General features: G+C 42.4%; 1 long non-coding RNA gene across 2 annotated transcripts in view; it reads left to right on the forward strand.

The window, feature by feature from the left end:
- Positions 1-3,016, forward strand: part of LOC140479196 (uncharacterized) — a 42,370-nt gene extending 39,354 nt beyond the window's left edge. For both annotated transcript variants that reach the window (XR_011960968.1, XR_011960969.1), the window contains one exon: positions 606-3,016. This is a non-coding gene — a long non-coding RNA (uncharacterized lncRNA). The remainder of the gene's footprint in view (positions 1-605) is intronic.
- Positions 3,017-22,313: the final 19,297 nt, after the last annotated feature.

Genomic DNA, 22,313 nt, shown 5'->3' on the forward strand with positions numbered 1-22,313 from the left:
GAAACGTTTGCAAGACAAATTCCCAGCTCGGCGAACAGAACCATTTCAACAAGCACCCGAGCTACAAATCTTCTCCCAAACTTTGGGGTAACTAGTGGAACACTGATGGTCTGGAGGAGGAACGTATTTGCTTGTAGTATTGATCTGTTGGAGGGTCAAAGTGTCACCACACCCACATGGGACCAAGTTCCATTCCCAACTTGTCATAACAGTGGAATCTACCAATGAGAAACAAAAAAGGATGTGACCCATTCTCCCAGACTGAAGGTCCCTCTTCTGTCGAGGATCTGCCACCTCCCTTTCTGTTTCCTTTTGTTTCATTCTGCTGTTACATTATTGACTTGCAGCAACTGAAGGGAAAGGAAGTGAACCCAGAAAGGGTGCAGAGTCTAACCAGAGACGGGAAGTGGTGGCAGAGACCTGTTTATCAACAACTCCATGAGAATGGGGAGGGTGTACATTAGGGGGCAGTAGAGTCTGAATGGTGGGAGAGAGTAAGTGGGCTGGAGAGTTACAGATTTGGGGGAAGAAAGGGAAAAAGATATTCCAGAGAAACTAGAATTGTTTGTTCTGAATTTCTAATCTGTACATATTCCTTTATACAGGGTGCGAGATGGTGAAGATTTGCAGACTGAAATCTCAACATCATTTGCCGATCGTGATAAAGTTAACCAGAATTTGAAGAACCAAAGATGGAGAATCACTCGGCCAAAATCCTGCAACATTCTCCCTCCCAGCATTGTTGGTCTATCTGCGCCAAATGGACTGCGCATGGTTCAAGACAGCAGCTCACGACCATCTTCTCAAGGGTAACTAGAGATGGGGAATAAATGCTGGCTGAGCCAGTGATGCCCATATCCTGGAAACGGTTTCTATCTCTAGTTGCTGAACCCCAGTTGATGTTACTGCAGGATGATGAGGGACGCTGAGTGCATCCTCCAGGAGGCAGTACCATCACATTACCCCTGCCTACACCCACACAGTAACACCGCAACGCCACTGGAACAAAAGGCAGTGAAACCAAAGGAGGACTTAGATATAGTTCTCCAAGGTAACGTCATGAAAAGGGATTGGAACACAGCAGGAACAGGAGACTGAGCTGGATGGTCAGCTGATTCGCATTGAATGGTGGAGCAGGATTGAATGGCCGAATGGCCTCCTGCTGCTATCTCCCAGGTATGTATATAGCCATGGAGCCTGGGCAGGAAGGAGTTTGCAGGGATTCTCCAGGAGATTGCACTTCCACAACAGTTTTCAGTGAGGGATGGTTTAATGGATTTTATTTAACATTTGTCTTTAACACAAGGTTTGTGAATTTGGTTTTAAAATGTTGTAGCTATTTATTCCACAATAAATAAAACTAAAGGAAAAGAAATGAAACTAACTGAATATAACAGTTTTTAAAAATTTCAAACGCCCTGTAAAACAAGATCCTGTCTATTCCCGGACACCATCACTTTCCAGTTACTCAAACTCCAGGGAAATATTCCCTCCCTGTCTGAACCTTTGGTTTGATTTAACTGCTTTTCAGTTCTCCTTCTGTGAGCTGTGAAGTGTTCTTTTCCCCCCCCATTTCTCCGACCCAGAAGTGTTATCTCACACAGCTGAGCAACCTTCCCACGTTCATCATTATGCCATTTTGGGTTTTTGTTAATATAGAATCACCAGCAGTAAACCACCCACCTGGAGCACTCCCATCCCTGTAACACTGCATTTCCCATGTCTGATCCACCGAGTCCGCACAATCCTGGATACTGTGGACAATTTCGCACAACTGATCCACCTAACCCACAAATCTTTGAACTGTGGGAGAAAACCAGAGCACCTGGAGGGGGCCCACACTATCCTGGGGAGAATGTGGGAACTCCACACAGGCCGTTTACCAAGGCTGGACTCCAACCTTGTACCTGGTGCTGTGAAGCAGCAGTGCTACAATCACAATTTAAATCAAAACAGATGATCCCTGTTCACTGTCACATTGCTGTTTGTGGAGACTTACTACCCAGAGAGATATTCTGAGATTCAGAAAGAGATAATATAAATTCAGTCAACTCCAGCCGAGTTAATGTGATTAACAACAACATCAATACTCCAACAGTGTCATCAGACCTTGTACCTACTCTATCATTTTCGATTTTTAACCCATGGGAAGTTTGTTACCAGCTTCAATGACAGCCATAATGCTCTGACCACTTTGACGGAGCAAGTGCAAGTCAGTTCTAATAGTTATCAATAGATTGAATCTAAACAGGATGCCCCACAACAGGAAGTGCTCTGACATTCAATGCCTGTAAGTCAAGGTCATTTTCCTAAAACCACTCACGTCTGGCAATACCATTGAAGATATTTTATACAGTAACCTTTCAGTCTCAATTTCCAGTTCCAGGCCATGAAGCAGCCAGTAACATGCACCAGTGAATTGAATTCTAACAGCAGCATTGCCCTGGCAGGAGAGATTGAGGAGCTTGAAGCTGTCTTCGCTGGAGTATCTAAACATAAAACACTTCAAATGAACAAAAATCTTCAAGAGCTCGAGAGGATAGATACAGGAAGGATGTGCTCCCTGGCTGGTGTGCCTGGAATAAAATAAGCACTAACTACAGTATCTTTACCCAGCATCCCCTTTAGCTGCGTAACTGTTTAAGATTTATTTGCTGCTCTAATTACACTCCCAGTTTTAACTGCTGTCATGTTGATGACTATGCAAATGTATAAAATATAATTTAATCTATCCCAAAACCTCTCTGTACCTGTATCTCACTTGTGCTCACCGAGACACTCATTCAATCTGACCTCTTTACAAACCCTGCCCTGATATTTCCTTCGATGGCTCAGAATGAAATATTCACTGAATTGTTACTGTGCAAAAGGAGGTTGATTGGCTGATCAGCTCTCCAAAGGATCACCTCACTGAATGCCATTCTTCTCCCTTTACCCCATAACCTTCCCATTCGTCCTCTTCCAATAACACCGGCGAGTTCACAAGTAACCACAGCAATTGGAATTGTTTTGTTTGTTCAAGGGATCATGGCATCACTTGCTGGGGCAGCATTTGTTATTCATTCTAACTGCCCAAGAGATGGTTCAGAGTCAACCACGTTATTCAATGTCTGGATTCACTTGTCGGCTGGACCAGGTCAGAATTAACAGTTTCTCAGACCAATGACATGAAGAGTTGATTTCTGGCCTATTATCTTATTTCTAAAATGATAATGAATAATTTTGCAGTTGAATTAAAAGTGAAAGACCAAAATGTGTTTTATTCTGAGCACTTCCTCCTATTTTCTAAGTTGTTATTGACAGTCTCATTCCTCGCACCAGAACCTATTCCAGAGAGTGTTACAGAAAAGACAGAATGGTCAGCTGCAGATGGTCACCTGACCGGTCACTGGACCCACAAGTTCACTCTCCACAGATGCTGCCAGATCTGCTGATATTTTTCCAGCAATTTCTGTTTTTGTTCATGATTTCCCAGCATTTGCAGATGTTTTGTTTTTGAATATTGATCTTGTCTGGTGCAGAGGAGTTTATTGATGAGTTTGGGTGGTTTTGAAAATTGCAACTTAGGCCACAAATCAGCCATGATCTATTGAATGGCAGAGCAGGGTTGAAGGGCTGAATGGCTTCCTCCTATTCCAATGAAAGTGATCCATCTGCAGCTTGTGGTAACATTTCCCCTCACTGCTCACTTCACCTCCATGTCTAACACACTGTTACCGACTGAACAAACCTCCTGTGTTTGAACTAAACCTGCTCATGTTCAGTGGTTCCTTCTACTGCCACCCGGATTTAACTCTCATCATGGAATGCTGTCTCGTGTTACTGCGGGAATGCCCACAAGGACTAATCCTGGAGCATATGTCCCCTGGGATCCAAAAATCCAGTTTATTTCCTTCTTCCTATTTCATTCTGGCATTGAACTCTCTGTTTCAATCCATTCGCCTGTCATGCTCTTCAACATGCCCATGTGGGTGCACTAGAGGCAGCTGGCACCTGAGATTGTGGGGGGAGGCAGATTCAATCAGGAATTTGGGAAAACACTCAGACAATGACACATCCATCTGATTGTTGACTCAGACAGGCAGAAAGAAAGATGCACATTTAGATAGCACCTTTGATGACCTGGAGCAATGAATCATGCTTCAAACACGACGATTTCAACCTCAAATCTCTGAAAACAGACACAAAGCTTCCTACTTGTACCAAGTTGTCTCTCCACCTCCTGTTTTCTGAAGAAAAGAGTTTTGAGCTGTTAAGCCTTTCCTGGTGATTATAACCACTGTGTTTCTGTCAGATTTGTGACTGAACCTTTATTTTCCTGTTGTGAGTGATGCTAGTACCAGAAACAGTTCCTGACTTGTGAGGGGTTTCGGTTATATTTACATATTCATTCCCACCCTCACATACAGTGTGAAATTGATGTAAAAACAGAAGGAAAGGATTGAGTGAGCACCCACAGAATCACAAAAGGCAGCATGTGTACCTGAGCTGAATGAACCTGGACTTAGGAAAATGTGACAACAATCACAACTAGTTAGAATCACAGAATCCCTTAGGTGCACAGAGAGACTATTTGGTCCATCGAATCTGCAATGACTTGCTGTCCTACCCTACCTCCATAACCCCACATTTAGCATGGCTAACCCAACCCACCTAACCTACACACTACAGGCCAGGTTAGCACGGCCAATCCATCAAACCTGCTCATCTGTGGGAGGGTCACATATTATATCTAAGTGCTCAGGATTGTGGATGAAGGCTCAGAAATACTTGACTCTGATGCAAATCCTCTTTTTTTTTCAAAATAAAACCCGGGGGAAACTGCAGCCAGAAAGATTTCCGATTATCTCGTGAGGAAGAGAATTCAAAACTCGTGCCACTGACCCAGGGGGCGCAGTGAAGTCACAGAGGTCTGGGAACCATCAGAACTTTTACAAGTTGTGAGCAAGGTGGGAGGGAGACAAGGACAAAAAGAAAGTCTGTCACACGGGGGAAGACAGGAGAGATTAAATTACAGAAATGGTAGTCCCTCAAGGCCATGGGGAATGGAGTTAGGGCTGGGAAAGAAACCAGGACACAAGGTGAGCAGCTGTCAAAGAAATACATTGAAAAAGCAGATTATAACAACATACAGGGCAGAGTACACAGTCTGAAATTGTTGCACTCATTGGTGAGTACAGAACGCTGTAAAACCTGGGTCATTCTATTACAGCCAACATATGCAGGATAAGCCAAGTGACCTCGATCTGTGCTGTAACTTTCTGATAAATTTATTCTGACATTTGGCATTCAGGTCGGATGATGTTCATAAATTCTCAAATTGGACTTGAGTTTAATATTCTGGAGAAATGTTAAATAAATCACAATGATCCCATTCTGCAGACTTTCGTCTGCAACCCTGCATGTTCCAGCATCTCAGTTACATCCATGTCCTTTTATTCTAATGTGATGCTGGTTACTGCCTCTGTCACCCCATCAATGAGTTCCTGCTCCACACCATCTCCGAGTGAAATGAATTCTCCCCTCTCCATCGCTCTGAGAATTAGTTTTAGTCTAAAATCTCTGGGTTTCTGACCTCTCAGTTAATGAATAGCTCCTTCCTAGACACTCAATCTGGATTCCTCAGCATTTTATCACTTCAATTAAATCTCAGGTCATCCTCCTCGGAAATCATCCCCAGCCTTTCCAACCTTTCTTCAGAGCAGAAATTTTCCAATTGTAGAAACATTCTGATCAATCTCCTCTCAGGTGTGATCACATCAACCCTGGAATAAGGGGATCAGAAGTGTGTGCAGTACTTTTACTGTGGTCAAACAAGTGTTCCTGACATTTCCCATGTCACCTCCGTGTTCTTGTGGTTGTCACTCAGACAAGAAGTGTCCTGGTTTTCCCACATGGAACTGGATGTGCACTCCATGGGGCTGGGATTCCCTACCATGTGTTTATTTGTTAACTAATCCTAAATTAACTTCAGATTAAAACAAGATTATCAGCTACCTACCAATCAATTTCTTCCATTATACTTAAGTCACCTTACTTTTTAAAATCTCTTTAAAATTATTACTATCTAAACACAACAGGCTTTAATTTGCTGATCAAGTATTCAGATGTCTCCACTGTTACAATCACTTGAAGATTATCTTTACCTTCAGCTACATTTGGTGAATTGAGCACTGATTGTAAATATATGGATATCAAACGGACTTTGAGTTTTATGAAAATTAATCCAGTCTGACATTCTTGTTGGTTAATATCTTGAAGAGAACTGTCCTCAGAACTCCAGCTGTGCTCTGACTTCATTCGCAACTGGATTTGGTTGGACTGCAGATCTTAGATCTGTTCTGTTGTTTCCCGGATTGCTTCACTCTGTCTATCACTTGCTGCTTATGCTGTTAGGCACAAAAGTAGTCCTCTTTGGTAACTTCATCAGGTTAACACCTCATTTTTATGTATTCATGCTGCTTTTACTGACATGCCCTCCTGAATTCTCTCAGTTGAATGAGGACAGATACTCTGGTTTGATGGTAAGGGGCAAGTTGGGGAATATGCGGGGCAGTGATTCTGTAAGTTTTGTTGGAGTACAATTCTACTGCAGTTCTTGGAAGGAATGAGCTAAACTCTTACACTGTTGGCCCCATATACTACATGCAGTATCATGAACACTGATAGGCCAAGACTTGAAATATGAGCAACACTGTACAATGATGCGGGATCACAACTGCAGTAAGGGGAGTTTAAGATCGAACTTGACATAGGAGTTGGGGAAGAAGCAGCTGATCAGATTGTCTCATTCATAGTCACAAAGAGACTCTGAGATTATCGTATTGTTGGAGGAGGTTGGGGAGATGGAGAGCCCTTCAAAAGAAACTAATCTGCCTGAGAGTTGTGAGATAGAATTGATTGCCATGCATTTAACAGAAAGATAATTGAAACTGGTTTTATCCCCAAAAGATAACAAGACTGATGATGCTTCCAATCATCACCAGAAACAAACTTCAGAATACATGGTTCGGAGATGGATGTCAATTGCCAATCAACATCCAACTCCTGCAATCATTGAGCAAACGTATGTGTGATTACCCAGTTCTGATGAACCAGAAAATCACTGTTCACTCTGTGCAGATGGACAGCGATGGGGGGGAACTATTGGCCGAGTGGTATTGTCACTAGACAGTTAATCTAAAACCCCAGATAGTGTTCTGGAGACCTGGGTTCAAAGCCTGCTGCAGCAGATGGGGGGGATTTAAATTCAATTTTAAAAAAACTTGTGAATTTAGAGTCTAATGATGACCATTAATCGATTGTCAGAAAAACCCATCTGGTTCACTAATGCCCTTTCAGGAAGGAAGCTGCCATCCTTACCTGATCTGGCCTACACTGTGACCTCAGACCCACAGCAATGTGGTTGACTCTTACCTGCCCTCTGGGCAATTAGGGATGGGCAGTAAATGCTGCCGGGCCAGCGACACCCTCATCCTGTGAATGAACAAAGGAAAATAAAAGTCTCTATGCAGTGTGAATCTGTGCATGTTCAATAATGTTGTGAACATATCCAAAGCTAAGATCTCTATGTGCACAACTTTGAGCTGCCAAAACCATTGTTCATTACTTGGCGTAAAAAAGACAAAAAAATCCTTCAACTGTGGCTATCAGTAAATCGACTGGTGTCTCAGCAGGTTGGATGCCTGAGTGAATCCCTTCCACCTCCCCTCCTCCCCTCCCCCTCTCCCCCCCCATACACACAGCGCAGGTGAACAGCTCCCCAGTCTGACTGGTTTGGCCAGTTTCCAGGTGGGATGGGGAAAGAATTCCCTTCTGGCATTCCCCACATTTCCAGAGTCGGTCCCTAGTCTGGCTGCACTGGGGTTTTGCCATTTCAGATAAATGCTGGCAGACTGTTACACGCACCGATAGCCCCCCCCCACCACCCCCCACCACCCCCAGAACCCAGTATAAAGCAGTAAACATGATCTCCTGCTGTGGAGGGACAGCCTGTATTGGTCTGAGTAGGAACACTGAGCAGATTTACCTCAATGACAACTTAATCGGTGACCAGAGCAAGTTCAAATAAAATGCATTATAGCACAGAAAGAGGCCCATCAAATCCAAGCTGGCTCTCTGTAGCAGAATCCCATATTCTCACTCCCCATATGTACCCCAAACTCTGCAAGTTTATTTCCCTCAGAACTGACCTAATTGTTTTTATCAATCATTGATCTTCTCTACTTGCACCACCATAATAGGCAACATGTTCTGCATATTTCCAGCCAATACAGTCAGCAGAAACACTTGCTCATCCCCCACTGTCTCAAAACCTTATATCTGACCTTAACTCATGTGCCATCACCTATCGAATGCAGATATTTTTGTCTGCTATATCTAGATCTGTTATAATCTTATACAGCTCTATCAAAAATATATCCAACTTCTTCACTTCAAAGAAAATCGCAATTTCTTCAAATCAATCCAGTGACTGCATTTTCTTCATCAGTGAACCACTCCAGTAAGTCTGTACGCCACAGTCTGAAAATCACTCATATCCTTCATTGTTGATGCCTATTTTGTTCCACAAATCCAGACGATGCAAGTTTTCTGTACAACAGCAGTAGCTTTATTATTGGACAGCCGGCGAGAGTTTCAAAGCGTCTCTAAAGTAGCTGACTGTCTACTTGTAGAGACTCTTCTTCACAAATCTCTGCCTTACCCACAGAGACAGTATATTAATAGGAATTACACAAAGGCATATCAGCCACATGGGTGATTGTCAACAGATAGTTTAAAGTAGGTAATTATGACCTTACAAAGCTTGATGAATGACGATGTCCTGTGTAACGTGTGATGGATTACAGAAACTGATTATCATATTGTCCATGATTATGTGTTGATGGGAAGAGATTAAGGCAGAAGGGTTCTTCCTTCAGTAAATGGGGGATTCACTTCCCTATGCTCATATGGAGAGGAGCTAAGACAATGGGAGTGGGAGGCAGTTTAACAGGGTTGTGCCCAGGGCTCTCAGTCTTGTCTGGAAAGGGCAAATTTCTCTGTCTGGGGTTACGGGGCAATCCACATGTATGGCTGCAAGAGGTTCTATTTTGAGATACTGTCAGCCTCCCCCCTTCTGAGGTGTTCTGTCTGTATTCTAAGACTGCAGGCCTGCAGTTGATGAAATAAGGCCTTTGGCTAGGGAAAGTTTAACCCTCGAGACCCCATGGTGTCCTGAAAGAGAAGCAAAAGGCATGGAACTGGCCCCTCTATGGTATTTTAACTTCCTCGTTCTGACCAGGAATCTGTTGACCAGAATTGAATGCAATGATTGACTGTGACCTAACTAGAGCTTTGTCAAGGATCAGTATCTTTTCCGTGAGTTTGTTATCATTCCCCCATTAATGAAGCCCAGCATCCCATTTGTTTTACTCAAAACACTTTCTGTTTTCTCTCCTTTAATGATTTGTACACATTGTCCCCCTTTCCTGCTGTTCTGCTCTCTGTGTCTGTGCCATTCAAATATATATTCCCTTTCTACATTGCTTCTCTCAAAATGCATCAACTTACTGTATGTTCTAAAGAAGAGACATATTCCACTCAAAATATTCCACTCAAAATATTATCTCTCACTCCACACATTCTACCCCCTGGAAAACAGAACAGTGCAGCACCAGAATAATCAGCCCACCAGGTCTGTGTGGACCATGATGCCATTCCAACCTGATTCCACCTGCCTGGACATGATCCATATACCTGCCAACCCCTGCCAGCGTATGCACCTGCCCAAATGCCTCTTAAGCATTGTGATTGTTTCTGCTTTTACCACCTCCTAGGAGAGTACATTCTAGTCATCTACCACCTTTTGCATAAGAAACTTGCCTGACATAACTCCCCTTTAAACTTTCACATGTTGTTGGAAATGCTCAGCAAGTCTTGCAGCATCTGTGAAAATAAAAATCTGTTAATGTTTCAGGTCCTTCCTCAGAAACGTGAACTCTGATTTCTCTTCACAGATGCTTCCAGACTTGTTGAGCACTTCCAGAAACTTTTGTTTTTGTTTCTGATTACAGCATTGGCTGTTCTCTCGGTTTTTATTTTCTTTAAATTTCCCCCTGTCCCCTGAAATCTATGGCCTCTAGAATTTGTCATTTCTACCTTGGAAAAATATTCAGATTATGGAACATAGAATAATACAGTGCAGAACAGGCCCTTCGGCCCTCAATATGGCGCCGACCTGTAGAATTTTCTCAACTCATCCCCCTACACTATCCCAAAATCATCCATGAGCTTATCTAAGGATTGTTTAAAACTCCCTAATGTGGCTGAGTTGACTATCTTAGCTGGTAGGGCATTCCACACCCTTACCACTCTCTCTGTGTAAAGAATTTGCCTCTGACATCTGTCTTAAATCTATCACCCCTCAATTTGTAGTTGTGCCCTCTCGTACAAGCTGTCGTCATCATCCTAAGAAAAAGTCTTTCACTGTCTACCATATCTAATCCTCTGATCATCTTGCATGTCTCTACCAAATCCCCCGTTAGCCGCCTTCTTTCCAATGAGAACAGATCCATGTCTCTCAACCTTTCCTCATAAGACATTCCCTCCACACCAGGCACCATCCTGATAAATCTCCTCTGCACCTTTTCCAATGCTTCCACATCCTTTTTGTAATGGGGCAACCAGAACTGTACACAATATTAAAACTGTGGCCGCATCAGCATTTTGTATAGTTGCAGCATGATATTGTGGTTCCAGAACTCAATCCCTCTACCAATGAAACCTAACACACCGTATGCCGCCTTAACAGCACTATCCACCTTGGTGGCAACTTTCAGGGATCTATGTACATGGACTCCAACATCCCTCTGCACACCCACACTACCAAGAATCTTTCCATTGACCCAGTACTCTGCCTTCCTGTTATTCCTCCCAAAGTGCATCACCTCACATTTAGCTGCATTGAACTCCACTTGCACCTCTCAGCCCAATTCTGCAGTTTATCTAAATCCCCCTGCAACCTGTAACGTTCTTCCAAACTGTCTACTACTTCACAGACTTTAGTGTCGTCTGCAAATTTGCTAATCCATCCACCTATGCCTGTGTCTAAGTCATTTATAAAAATGACAAACAGAGTGGTCCCAAAACAGATCCTTGTGGAACACCACAAGTAACTGGGCTCCAGACTGAATATTTTCCATCAACCGCCACTCGCTGCCTTCTTTCAGAAAGCCAGTTTCTAATCCAAACTGCTAAATCACCCTCAACTCCATGCCTCTGCATTTCTCCATCAGCCTACCATGTGGAACCTTATCAAAGGCTTTACTGAAGTCCATGTATACCAAGTCAACTGTCCTAGTCTCATCTAAATGCTTGGTCACCTTCTCAAAAAACTCAATGAGTTTTGTGAGACACGACCTGCCCTTGACAAAACCATGTTGACTATCTGAAATCAAATTATTGCTTGTTAGATGATTATAACTGTTATCTCTTATAATCCTTTCCAAAACCTTTCCTACAATGGAAGTAAGGCTCACTGGTCGATAGTTACCTGGGTCATCTCGACTGCCCTTCTTGAAAAAGGACACAACACTTGCAATCCTCCAGTCCTCAGGGACTAAACCCATAGACAATGATGACTCAAATACCAAAGCCAAAGGCTCTGCTATCTCTTCCCTACCTTCGCAGAGAATCCACGGATAAACCCCATCCGGCCTGGGGACTTTTCTACTTTCACTCCTTCTAGAATTGATAGCACCTGTGTATAACTAACCTCAATCCTTTCTTTTCTAGTATCGCGTACCTCATTTTTGTCCTCTACAATATTCTCCTTTTCCTGTGTAAGCACCAATGAGAAATGTTCATTTAGCACCTTGCTGATCTCAGCAGGGTCCACACTCAACTCTGAGATTAGATTACTTACAGTGTGGAAACATGCCCTTCATCCCAACAAGCCCACACCGACCCCGCTGAAGTGCAACTCCCCAAGACCCATTCCCCTACATTTCACCCCTTCACCTACCGCTACAGGCAATTTAGCAGAGCCAATTCACCTAACCTGCACATTTTTGGACTGTGGGAGGAAACCAGAGCACCCAGAGGAAACCCACGCAGACACAGGGAGAATGTGCAAACTCCACACAGTCAGTCGCCTGAAGGGGGAATGGAACCCGGGTCTCTGGTGCTGTGAGGCAACAGTGCTAACCACTGTGCCACCGTGCTGCCCATAAAGACAACAATACATAAAAAACATAAAAACTTCCCACTTCTGTCTTTGATTAGCCCTATTCCTACCCTAAACATCCTTTTATTCTTCACATACCTATAGAAAATTTCAGGGTTATCCTTTATTCTGTTTGCTAAAGATTGCCCGTATCCTCCCTTTGTTTTCCTTAACTCTCTCCTTAAATCCTTCCTAGCTGATCTGTAACTCTCTATTGCTTCATCTGTACCATTTTGCCTCAACACATAAGCCTCTTTCTTCTTCTTAACAAGAGATGCAATTTATGTAGTAAACCATGGTTTACAAACTCTGTCTGTGCCAGTTGTGTCACCCCACAGCCATTGACTTTTCAAAGAGAACAATCCAAGATTTTCTAATCTCTCCCAATCCAGGCAACATCCTGGCAAACCTGATTCCACCTTCCCAAAAGCCTTCACGTTCTACCTATAATGTGGTGATCAAAACGGCACACAATACCCCAATGGTGGCCTGATTATAGTTTTATATTCACTCCCCTGACAAAAGAAGGCAAGCCTGCCATTCACCTCCTTCACCACTTTCAGGGATCTTTCAGCTTGCAACTGAAGATCCCTCTGTATATCAGAGCTGCTCAGGACCCTCCCGTTTATTGTATACATTTCTCTTGTTAAGTGTCTCCCAAAATGCATCATCTCACACTTGTCTGAATTAAAATATATCTGCAATTTCTCCACAAAACTTTCTGACTCATCTCTTTAGATTAGATTAGATTACTTTACAGTGTGGAAACAGGCCCTTCAGCCCAACAAGTCCACACCGACCCGCCACCCACCCATACATTTACCCCTTACCTAACACTACAGGCAATTTAGCATGGCAAATTCACCTGTGACTGTGGGAGGAAACCAGAGCACCCGGAGGAAACCCACGCAGACACGGGGAGAACGTGCAAACTCCACACAGTCAGTCGCCTGAGGCGGGAATTGAACCCAGGTCTCCGGCGCTGTGAGGCAGCAGTGCTAACCACTGTGCCACCATGCCGCTCTTTCTTGCTGTATCCTTTGACATAATTCTTCACGATTCACAACTTCAACAGTTTGTGCCATCTCCAAACTTGCTCATTAAATCGTTTACATTTTCAAACTTTTCATTTATATACATTACAAACAACTGATGTCCCAGTTCTGATCCTTGTGGAACAGCACGAGCCATAGACCTCCAGCCAGCAACATGCCCCTGCACAACTGTTACTGGGAGAAATATCAAAGAGGAGCCTTGAGTTCTGTGTTGAGCAGCACGACCAATGTTTATTCAGAGCTGTCCCTGTCTGGCTCCCCCAGGTAAGTTCAGCATTTTGATGTGTTTACTTCATATGTTCCAGTAATATTTTCCCCCTGACCTGAACTCCAGGCTTTGGAATGTCAGCTTGGATATTTCCACGTTCCCTTTCCCAGTCTCTGATTCTCTCAGTTCATGCAGCTGCTTTGCCAGAAATGGTTTAATGCTATCCTTGTCATTGCACATCTCCAGCCCTCCCACTACCACACATCTCCGGCCCTCCCACTACCATACCCTGTGGCATCTGCATTGTCCATCCAGTCACTAATTCAAAGGGGGACAGCCCCGTCCGCTTTGCTGGGGTTGTCCTTAGTTTCATTAGGCTGCTGGGTAGTACTCTAACCCATTGCTGTCCTGTCTCTGAGAGAGCCTTAGTCAGACTAGCTTTCAGTGTCTGCGTCATTCCTTCTACTGTCCCAGAGCTCTGGGGGTGGTAAGGGGGATGGGATTTCTGTTCAGTACCAAACAGGGCACAGAGTTCTTCAGCTATGTTCCCTGTAACATTTGTCCCTTGGTCAGAATCTGCAGGGGAATGCTTCCACCCACTGAGTAAACCTATTTATTAAAACCCAGCAGGACTTCCTTCCCTGGGATTGGGATGGGGGTGTGTGTAAAATCCATCTGTAATTGTTCCCATGGGCCCCTGGGTCCCTGCTGCTGCCTCCATTTTATTGCTTTCCCTGGCTTTCACTGTGAACAGACTGCACACCTTCGACAAAACCTTGCTGTATTTCTCCCTGTTCCAGGCAAGGATTGCAGTGGATCATCTGATATTGCATTTTATCTTCCCCAATATGGGCCAGCCCATGATATGTTTTTAATCATGTTTGTCTTATATAGTGTAGTGGCACCACTGGGTCATCCAGACTCTGATGTGTCCTATTACTGCCCCACCCTTTTCCCATTCCTGTTTCTCCTGTTGTGGGACTGTTTCTGGGAATATCTTTAAACCTTCCTCTCTCACTTCTGTAGCTATGGCCATTGCTATCTCCTCAAATGTCTGCACTGTTTCAGTCAGTATTTCACATATAAGATTATTAAAGGATTGGACACTCTGGAGGCAGGAAGCATGTTTCTGCTGATGGGTGAGTCCCGAACCAGAGGACACAGTTTAAAAATAAGGGGTAGGCCACTTAGAAGAGAGTTGTGGAGAAACTTCTTCACCCAGAGAGTGGTGGGTGTATGGAATGCTCTGCCCCTGGAGGTTGTGGAGGCCAGGTCTCTGGACACTTTCAAAAAAGAGTTGGATAGACTTATTAAGAATAGTGGAATCAAGGGTTATGGGGATAAGGCAGGAGCAGGATACTAATTGAGGATGATCAGCCATCATCATAATTAATAGTGGTGCGGTCTCGAAGGGCAGAAGGGCCTACTCCTGCACCTATTGTCTATTGTCTGTTCACCTGCCTTACCCACATACTCACTGCCCCGTTGGCGTGAGGTTTCTACTTTCCTGTGAGCTATAATCTTCATTTTGCTGCTTCACTGGGAAAGTTAGCTGCTTCCACTAACTCTCTGACCTGTCCTTCATGCTCTATGTGCCCACAGACAGGGTGATGTACCCTCACCGAGTCCAGGCCATCACTTGGTCATGAACTATACCAAAGGCATGCTGTCTGTCTGTGTATATGCTGACTCCCTGACCCCTGGCTAATGTCTGTGCTTCTGTCAGGGCTCGTGATGGTTCTGCCATTTCTGGGTAATTCTCCACAAAAGTCCTCCAATAATTAAACAATCCTAAAGTTTGCCTTACCCCCTTCACGGTGTGTGGGTGGATAGTTTTGAAATCATGGTCTTTTGTTCCACTGGGATTGTCCCCCTCCCTTCCTGATTTGATCTCCCTGATGTGATGTCCCAGGTACATCTCTCCCGACCTTCCCACGCTCTGTGGGTTAATTTTAAGCCAGGCCTGCCTGACCTGACCCAATACTCTGTGTAATATCCGGATATGTTCTTTCTCTCTAACTAAGGTAATGAGATGTTGGTAAGATTAAATCGACGAACTCCATCAGCCATGTATCAGTGGGATATACTGGAATATTATGGGATCCCTGAGGTAACTGGATCCAGGTCTACTGCTTTCGTCAGACAGTAGATACTAGTTTATTCTGCCATTCTAGGTCCACAGGAACCCATACACAAAATCAAGGGCTGAGACTGTATTCTGCTGCAATTTTAATCCATTAAATATAGTGGTGTGGTTCGCTACTGTAGGATACTCTTTAGTGGCGGATTTACTGAGGGAGGTATAATCAATAGTGACATGGGATGAGCCGATCAGCTTCTGTGAGTTAGTCTGGGATACTGTTGGTCTGACTATTCCCTGCTTCTCTCAATCTGTTACTGTCACAATTATTACCTCCTCAGCCCCAGCTTTAATGGGATCTGGTTTGTGTGGGGAGTGAGAGGGCCCTCGATCTTTACAGGATCTACAGATAATAACTCACATTCCTGTTTGAGTTACCTGCCCTGCTGTTTGGGTCCTAGCTATAACTCCCCAGATTCCCTAACTGTTCCAGTCTCCCTGCAAGGTAACTACTCTGGAGATGTCGCCTCGCCGTTGCTTCCTGTCCTGGGCCTGGCCAGGTTGTTCCCATATTAGAGTTAGTGTCTGTATATCAATAGTTGTGCCGAACTGTTCTAAATGGCAACTCCCAGAATAGTTCCTTCCTCAGTTTCACACTCCCATATCTGAATATATTTTGCTATATCCATGATCTGCATTGGGACAGATTTATTTCATCCAGCTTCCTCGATTCCCTCTCCAACTGCTCTCATTTTAGTAATTGAGGGGTGAGGGGCAAATCCATATCGGTAACTGATATAGATGCTCCTGTATTAATATTATGTTCTGCTGGTTCCCATACACACCATCAATGAATATTCATGTGCCTACGTGAACACATGCACACACACAATGTGAACATCTATCTCCCTCTCTCTGCCTACGTTCCTTGGCTATGTGCCCTTTCATGCTTCACTTGTAACATTGTAGGTCTGGTTACCCTCCCTGTACTGCAGCTATTCCCCTGTGTTTCTGAGTTTGCCTCAGCTTTCATGGCCCAATTCAGAATGTGGTTAGAAATATCTCCCACTGGCAGTCCCACGTTTATAATTACAGTTAAATAGGGTCCCATGTCATCTTTTAAATACATCAAACCTATTTCATCATCACAGGTTGGAGTTTGGTAATCCCCTGTGGTCGTTAAACACCTCAGGCTTCCTCTCTGTATGATCCTCGATATTACCCTTGGGCCCCTGAGTCACCAAGGTTATTTTAGCCCATTCAGCCTGTCCCCTCCCCAGTGTGTCCCTGTAATATATATAAATGCCTGGAGACACTGATTGGCTGTGCACTGGGGGGAACCAGCTCGCACCTTCACCCTCTCATTGCAGGGACAGATTCTGCTGTACACTTAAGTACATCTTGGCATGAGAGATCCTGGCTGACACCATCATCGGTGAGACTGTACCTCAACTAATTCATCTGTATTCTTCCAATAATTCCCATTATTACCATTTCTCTATCAGGCTGGTTGTTCATCATCAACACCTGTCATTCAGCTGGTTCAGTTTGGTTTCTGTCAGTTCCCTTTCTTGCCCCCCTCCTGTCTGCCCAAGTTTGAGCTTTGATGCCCAGTGGTGCCATAGACACGGCCTTCTGGGCCTTACAGGGTGGTGGGTCATCTCAACCATTGCCATCCCTCTGTCCATACGTGAGCGCTTTGTCATTTAACCCGTTCCAGTCAGTGTCACCATCCTCACTGCCTTCTGAGGAGAGCGGGGCACTAGGTACCTCCCCCACTGTAACTACCACCTGGCCCTTTGGCTTTAAGGCCTCACGTCTGAGAGTCACCACCTTCACTTGTTCCTGTTTCCCATAATAATGTAACACATCCTGTCATTCTTGGAATGTGAATTTGGTTTGACTTGAAACATTAATAATTTGACATTTACTTTACATATCTATAGAGGTGAGAATTGTACTGTGATTATTTAAGTGAATTTAACGTGATCATACAGTGAAAATAACTGATAATCAATGACAATGAATGAACTGAATAATATGTGATTATTTGTACAAGTTCTTGCAAAGAAAATTCAATTTTATTTAATGTTTGTCACCTATTACACAATGGGCATTCTTATTAGGGAATAAAGTAATGGAAGGGTATCAGAGAAAATAAATAGACTTTAATTTTAGCTTCACTGCAATAATGAACCAAAACAATATTTGGACATATGTTTAAACTACATAACAAAGTTTCCAGTGTCATTATTAACATGAAAACTATTTTAGTTTGCAAGTTGTTTTGCACTAAGAATAATTGAAAATGAATTGTGATTATGACCATTTTAAATATATTTTGAAGAGAATAATCAGATATATTTTTTGGAGGAAATTAGGAAAGAAAATAAATATGTATACATTGGTATTAATAGTTTTAAAGTGTTTGGAAGTTGACTGGGATTATTTGATTGAGAGAGGCTGCATGATTATAAAGACTAATTCACCTTTTACATTGCATTGTTGGTTTCACTAGAATCTGTTGTCGTTAAAGCTCTTGTTGTGTGCAATGGACTGTCACTAATAGCTTAATTAACCTGCGAGTTTTAGATTAGGTTTCCTTTGTCTGTAAGTTAGTCTGTAAGTGCGGGACACACCTGCTTTTCTGAGGGGAAACAGAGATTCTTTTCAAAGGAAATAAGTGGCAGTTCACACTGAGAATGGTTTCTACCACACACCATAAGCAGGGAAATGTTTTTCTAAAGAATTCCAATCTCTATCTAAAAATCTGATGGTTTCTGTGTTTGTCAGTTTGTAGAGGATTCAGCCTCTTTGTGCTGAGCTGTTTTTATACAAGCAGTTGGTTCATTATGTCTTTGCCAAGAATTTTATTTTATTAGATTCCCTAGAGTGTGGAAACAGGCCCTTCGGCCCAACAAGTCCACACCGACCCGCAACCCACCCAGACCCATTCCCTTGCATCTAACACTATGGGCAATTTAGCATGGCCAATTCACCTGACCTGCACATTTTTTGGACTGTGGGAGGAAACCGGAGCACCTGGAGGAAACCCACGCAGACACGGGGAGAATGTGCAAACTCCACACAGTCAGTTGCCTGAGGTGGGAATTGAGCCCAGGTCTCTGGCGCTGTGAGGCAGCAGTGCTAACCACTGTGACACTGTGCCACCCTAATGTTGTTTACTTTCCCCTTTTACTGTGATTCTGCAGGTTAGAATATTCTGAGAATCAATGATGTTCAATAACTGAACATTGAATGAATTTGCCTTGTTTTCAGCTAATTATTCACTTTCCATTTCCTGGTTGTGTTGAATGTTACAGAAACAGGCTCTGAGCAATGTTTCCATTCACTTGTGTTGGAGTCACTGACAGCCACGTGGTCCCTCAGTTTCAGGCTGATGGATCAGTTTCTCTGTCCTATTAGATGGTGGTCACTTGCTCAGTTTCCGATGGCTCACCTCAGCGTCAGTCCATCAGCTGCTGAAACCCTGCATCCAGCATTTGTTCCCTCTCACCGTGACTAATCCAATACAGTCCCAGCTTGGACTGTCTCCCACATTCACCTCCACATGCTCATGATCACCTCAGATTCTACTGTCTGTGACCTTTCAGCAAGTTGTATAAGACACCTACTTCAGTTTTAACCTGATCTATATTATGTTCAGAAAGATCATTTCAAAATTTGGTTCACTGCTTCTTCAGGACCTTCGTGAAGAAGGGCTCATGCCTGAAACGTCGATTCTCCTGCTCCTTTGATGCTGCCTGACCTGCTGTGCTTTTCTAGCAACACATTTTCAGTTGTAATTGTAGTAAACAGTTAATTACAAGTTACTGACAAAATATTTGAAGAGGAGCTGCTTTTGGTGGTGGAAATGCTGCTGGTTGGTATAACAAAGGCTGGGGTGAATACTGTACTCGGTTTTGATGAGAATGTTGAGCAATGTCAGATTCTTTTATCTTTGTTAATAAGAAGAGGCAGAGATTGCAGCTAGGACATCCACAAGCATCCACCCTCACCACCACTGATGCTCAGTAGCAGCAGTGCCAATCAAGCGGGCTGCTTTATTCTGGATGGTATCAAGTTTCTTGAGTGTTGTTAGGGCTGCACTCATCCAGGCAAGTGGGGAGTATTCCATCACAGTCCTGACTTTTGCCTGGTAGCGTTTGGACAGGATTTCAGGAGCCAGGAGTTGAATTATTCTTGTAGCCACTGTGTTTATGTGGTGAGACCAATTCAGTTCCTAATCAATGATTATCCACAGGGTAATGTTGATAGTGGGTGTGCAGTCATGGTAACACCATCGAATGTCAAGGGATGGTGGTTAGGTTATTTCTTATACGTGATGGTCATAGCCTGCATTTGTGTGGCTTGTTACTTGCCTCCTGTAAGCCCAAGCCTGGATATTGTCCAGATCTTGTTGTCCTTGGAATTGGACTGCTTCAGTACCTGAGGAGTTTATTATTTATTAACATTAAATAGTCATGAGATTATGCAAATTCCTTTTCTTATCAAATATCATGGACTGTATCTTGTGGTCACTCTCATATTCACTTTCATTATCTTTTTATTTTCTTCCTAATTCACATACAAATGTTTGAACATCGATCAGAATAAAATTACATAAATTAAGAACACATGTTTCTACAAGTAAACTAATTGAATGAAATACATTACTTCTGTATTGTCTGCATTTTGACAAAAATATAAATTCTTTTCAATAACTATTGAATGGCTTGTTTATTGTCCTCAATCCGTCAATCTAGATATTATATTTCAGTCGTCAGTTTCCGATCTTAATGTACGTCTAATCAACATCAGAGCAAAGTGCTTTTAAAATATTGAGTCAATTTATTTGTTCAGAATACAACATTTATTAGGAATTCATTATCCTTATAATAATTGCAGAATAATTTGTTTGTCTTTCTAACATGCATCGTCAGATCCATATATTATTTTAATCCATATTTTAATTGAATCCATTGCAACAATGCTATTGTTTTCAGGTCAACTATCCCACAATGGAACCAATCATTTTGCATCCAACACACTTTGCAAACTGACTTTTGCTCATTTGAATAACCACAATAATCTCAGCCTTATGAATTCAGAGAACTGTAACTACTTTTCACTGCAAAAATTCCTGTTCATGTCTGCACATTGTACAGTCATGTAGCGAAATTAAATCTCTCCTTCTTCTAAGTGTACTGATAGATTTTCGAAAATCTAAGTGTTGCTAATATCTAATTATTGTTCAGTTCAGTAGGGGGTATAAATGTGTAATAATGGCTCAGTACATGAAGTAATGTGAAGATATTGCAATGTACAAACTCACAATGAATGTGAATATCAATTTTTATTTTAACCATGGAAACACAATTGAATTGAGTTAATTATATTTCACTTCAATGCTCACATTCATTGTATTTCTTATCAAAATAAGAGCGAAATATTTCATGTGACAAAATTATTTAAAATTGATGTCACTTTTTTATGGACACAAAATACAATTAACACCCGTTTGTTCTTTCCTTTATCAATCACAGTGAAGTTTGAATTGTAGAATGTTAGACTGATACAGCACGGAAACAGGCCATTCAGCCTAACTTGGCATTCCGGCCAGGTTTCCGAAACTAAACTAGTCCCATTTCCCTGTGTTTGTCCCATACCGCTTTGGACGTTTTCTAACCAATAAACTGTCCAAAAGTCTTTTAGATGTTGTAATTGTACCAGCCTCTGCCCTTCCTCTCACAGCTCATCCTAATATGTGAAACACACTGTGTGGAAAAGTTGCCCCTCAGACCCCTTTTAAATCTTTCCCCCTCACATTAAATATTATTTACACCGTAGAATCTTTAAGACTGCAAAGGTACTAAAAGTTGAGAGGTATTTAGAAGCAGCGTAATAACATTCATACTTTAATCAGTGATGTGAAGCAAATAAATTCAAGATGTTGTGATCATTATAATGAACAACAGTTACAAGTTGAGACAATGTTGGTTGAAAAGCAGTTCAATCGACACTTAGATATTTTCTAATCAACTCTGAGGTGTTTTGACACATCTCTGTTGAAGGTGGGAATTGAACCCATGCCCCCTGGTCTACTAGTACAGACATTACCGGAGTCCTCCATAATATTCCCTTGCAGGAAGGGCAGGACTATAATCACATACTTACTGTGTTTATTCACAGGGGAAACTACTGAGATATTTATTGTTATAATTGGACTAGGATTGTATTAGACAGTTCCAGAGTGTAATGGATCGATAAAAAAGATTAGTTATTTCTAATAATGAAGGGACGAAGCAACAATGACCTTAAATAAACATAGATCTCACGCTAATCAAGTAAGTCAATATGTTTGAAGCAGTTATTCATCTGCATAAATAAAAATTAACATGCTTTGTAATGCACATGAAATTGAAATAAAGCATTAGTCTTTCAATGTGACTACTCAGCGAAAGACAACTTTCCTCATTTTCAAAAAATTGTGATTGCTAAGAATTCAAGATTTATTGTTAAAGCATAGAGCAAACATTTGTTAATTCTGGTTTAATTACACAAGAAACTCAGAAAATTTAAATAATGTTTATCATGAAAAATGTTTAGCTCTTATTGTAATAATCAGATATATAGAAATGTTCGAATTGAAGTGAAATACAATCAATACAAGAATGTAAACAAAACTGTGGATGCTGGAAATCACAAGCAAAATCAATAATTGCTGGAAAATAACTCAGCAGGTTTGGCAGCATCTGTGGGGAG

This window comes from Chiloscyllium punctatum, chromosome 6 (assembly GCF_047496795.1).
Source record: "Chiloscyllium punctatum isolate Juve2018m chromosome 6, sChiPun1.3, whole genome shotgun sequence".
In the NCBI taxonomy this organism is placed as follows: domain Eukaryota; kingdom Metazoa; phylum Chordata; class Chondrichthyes; order Orectolobiformes; family Hemiscylliidae; genus Chiloscyllium; species Chiloscyllium punctatum.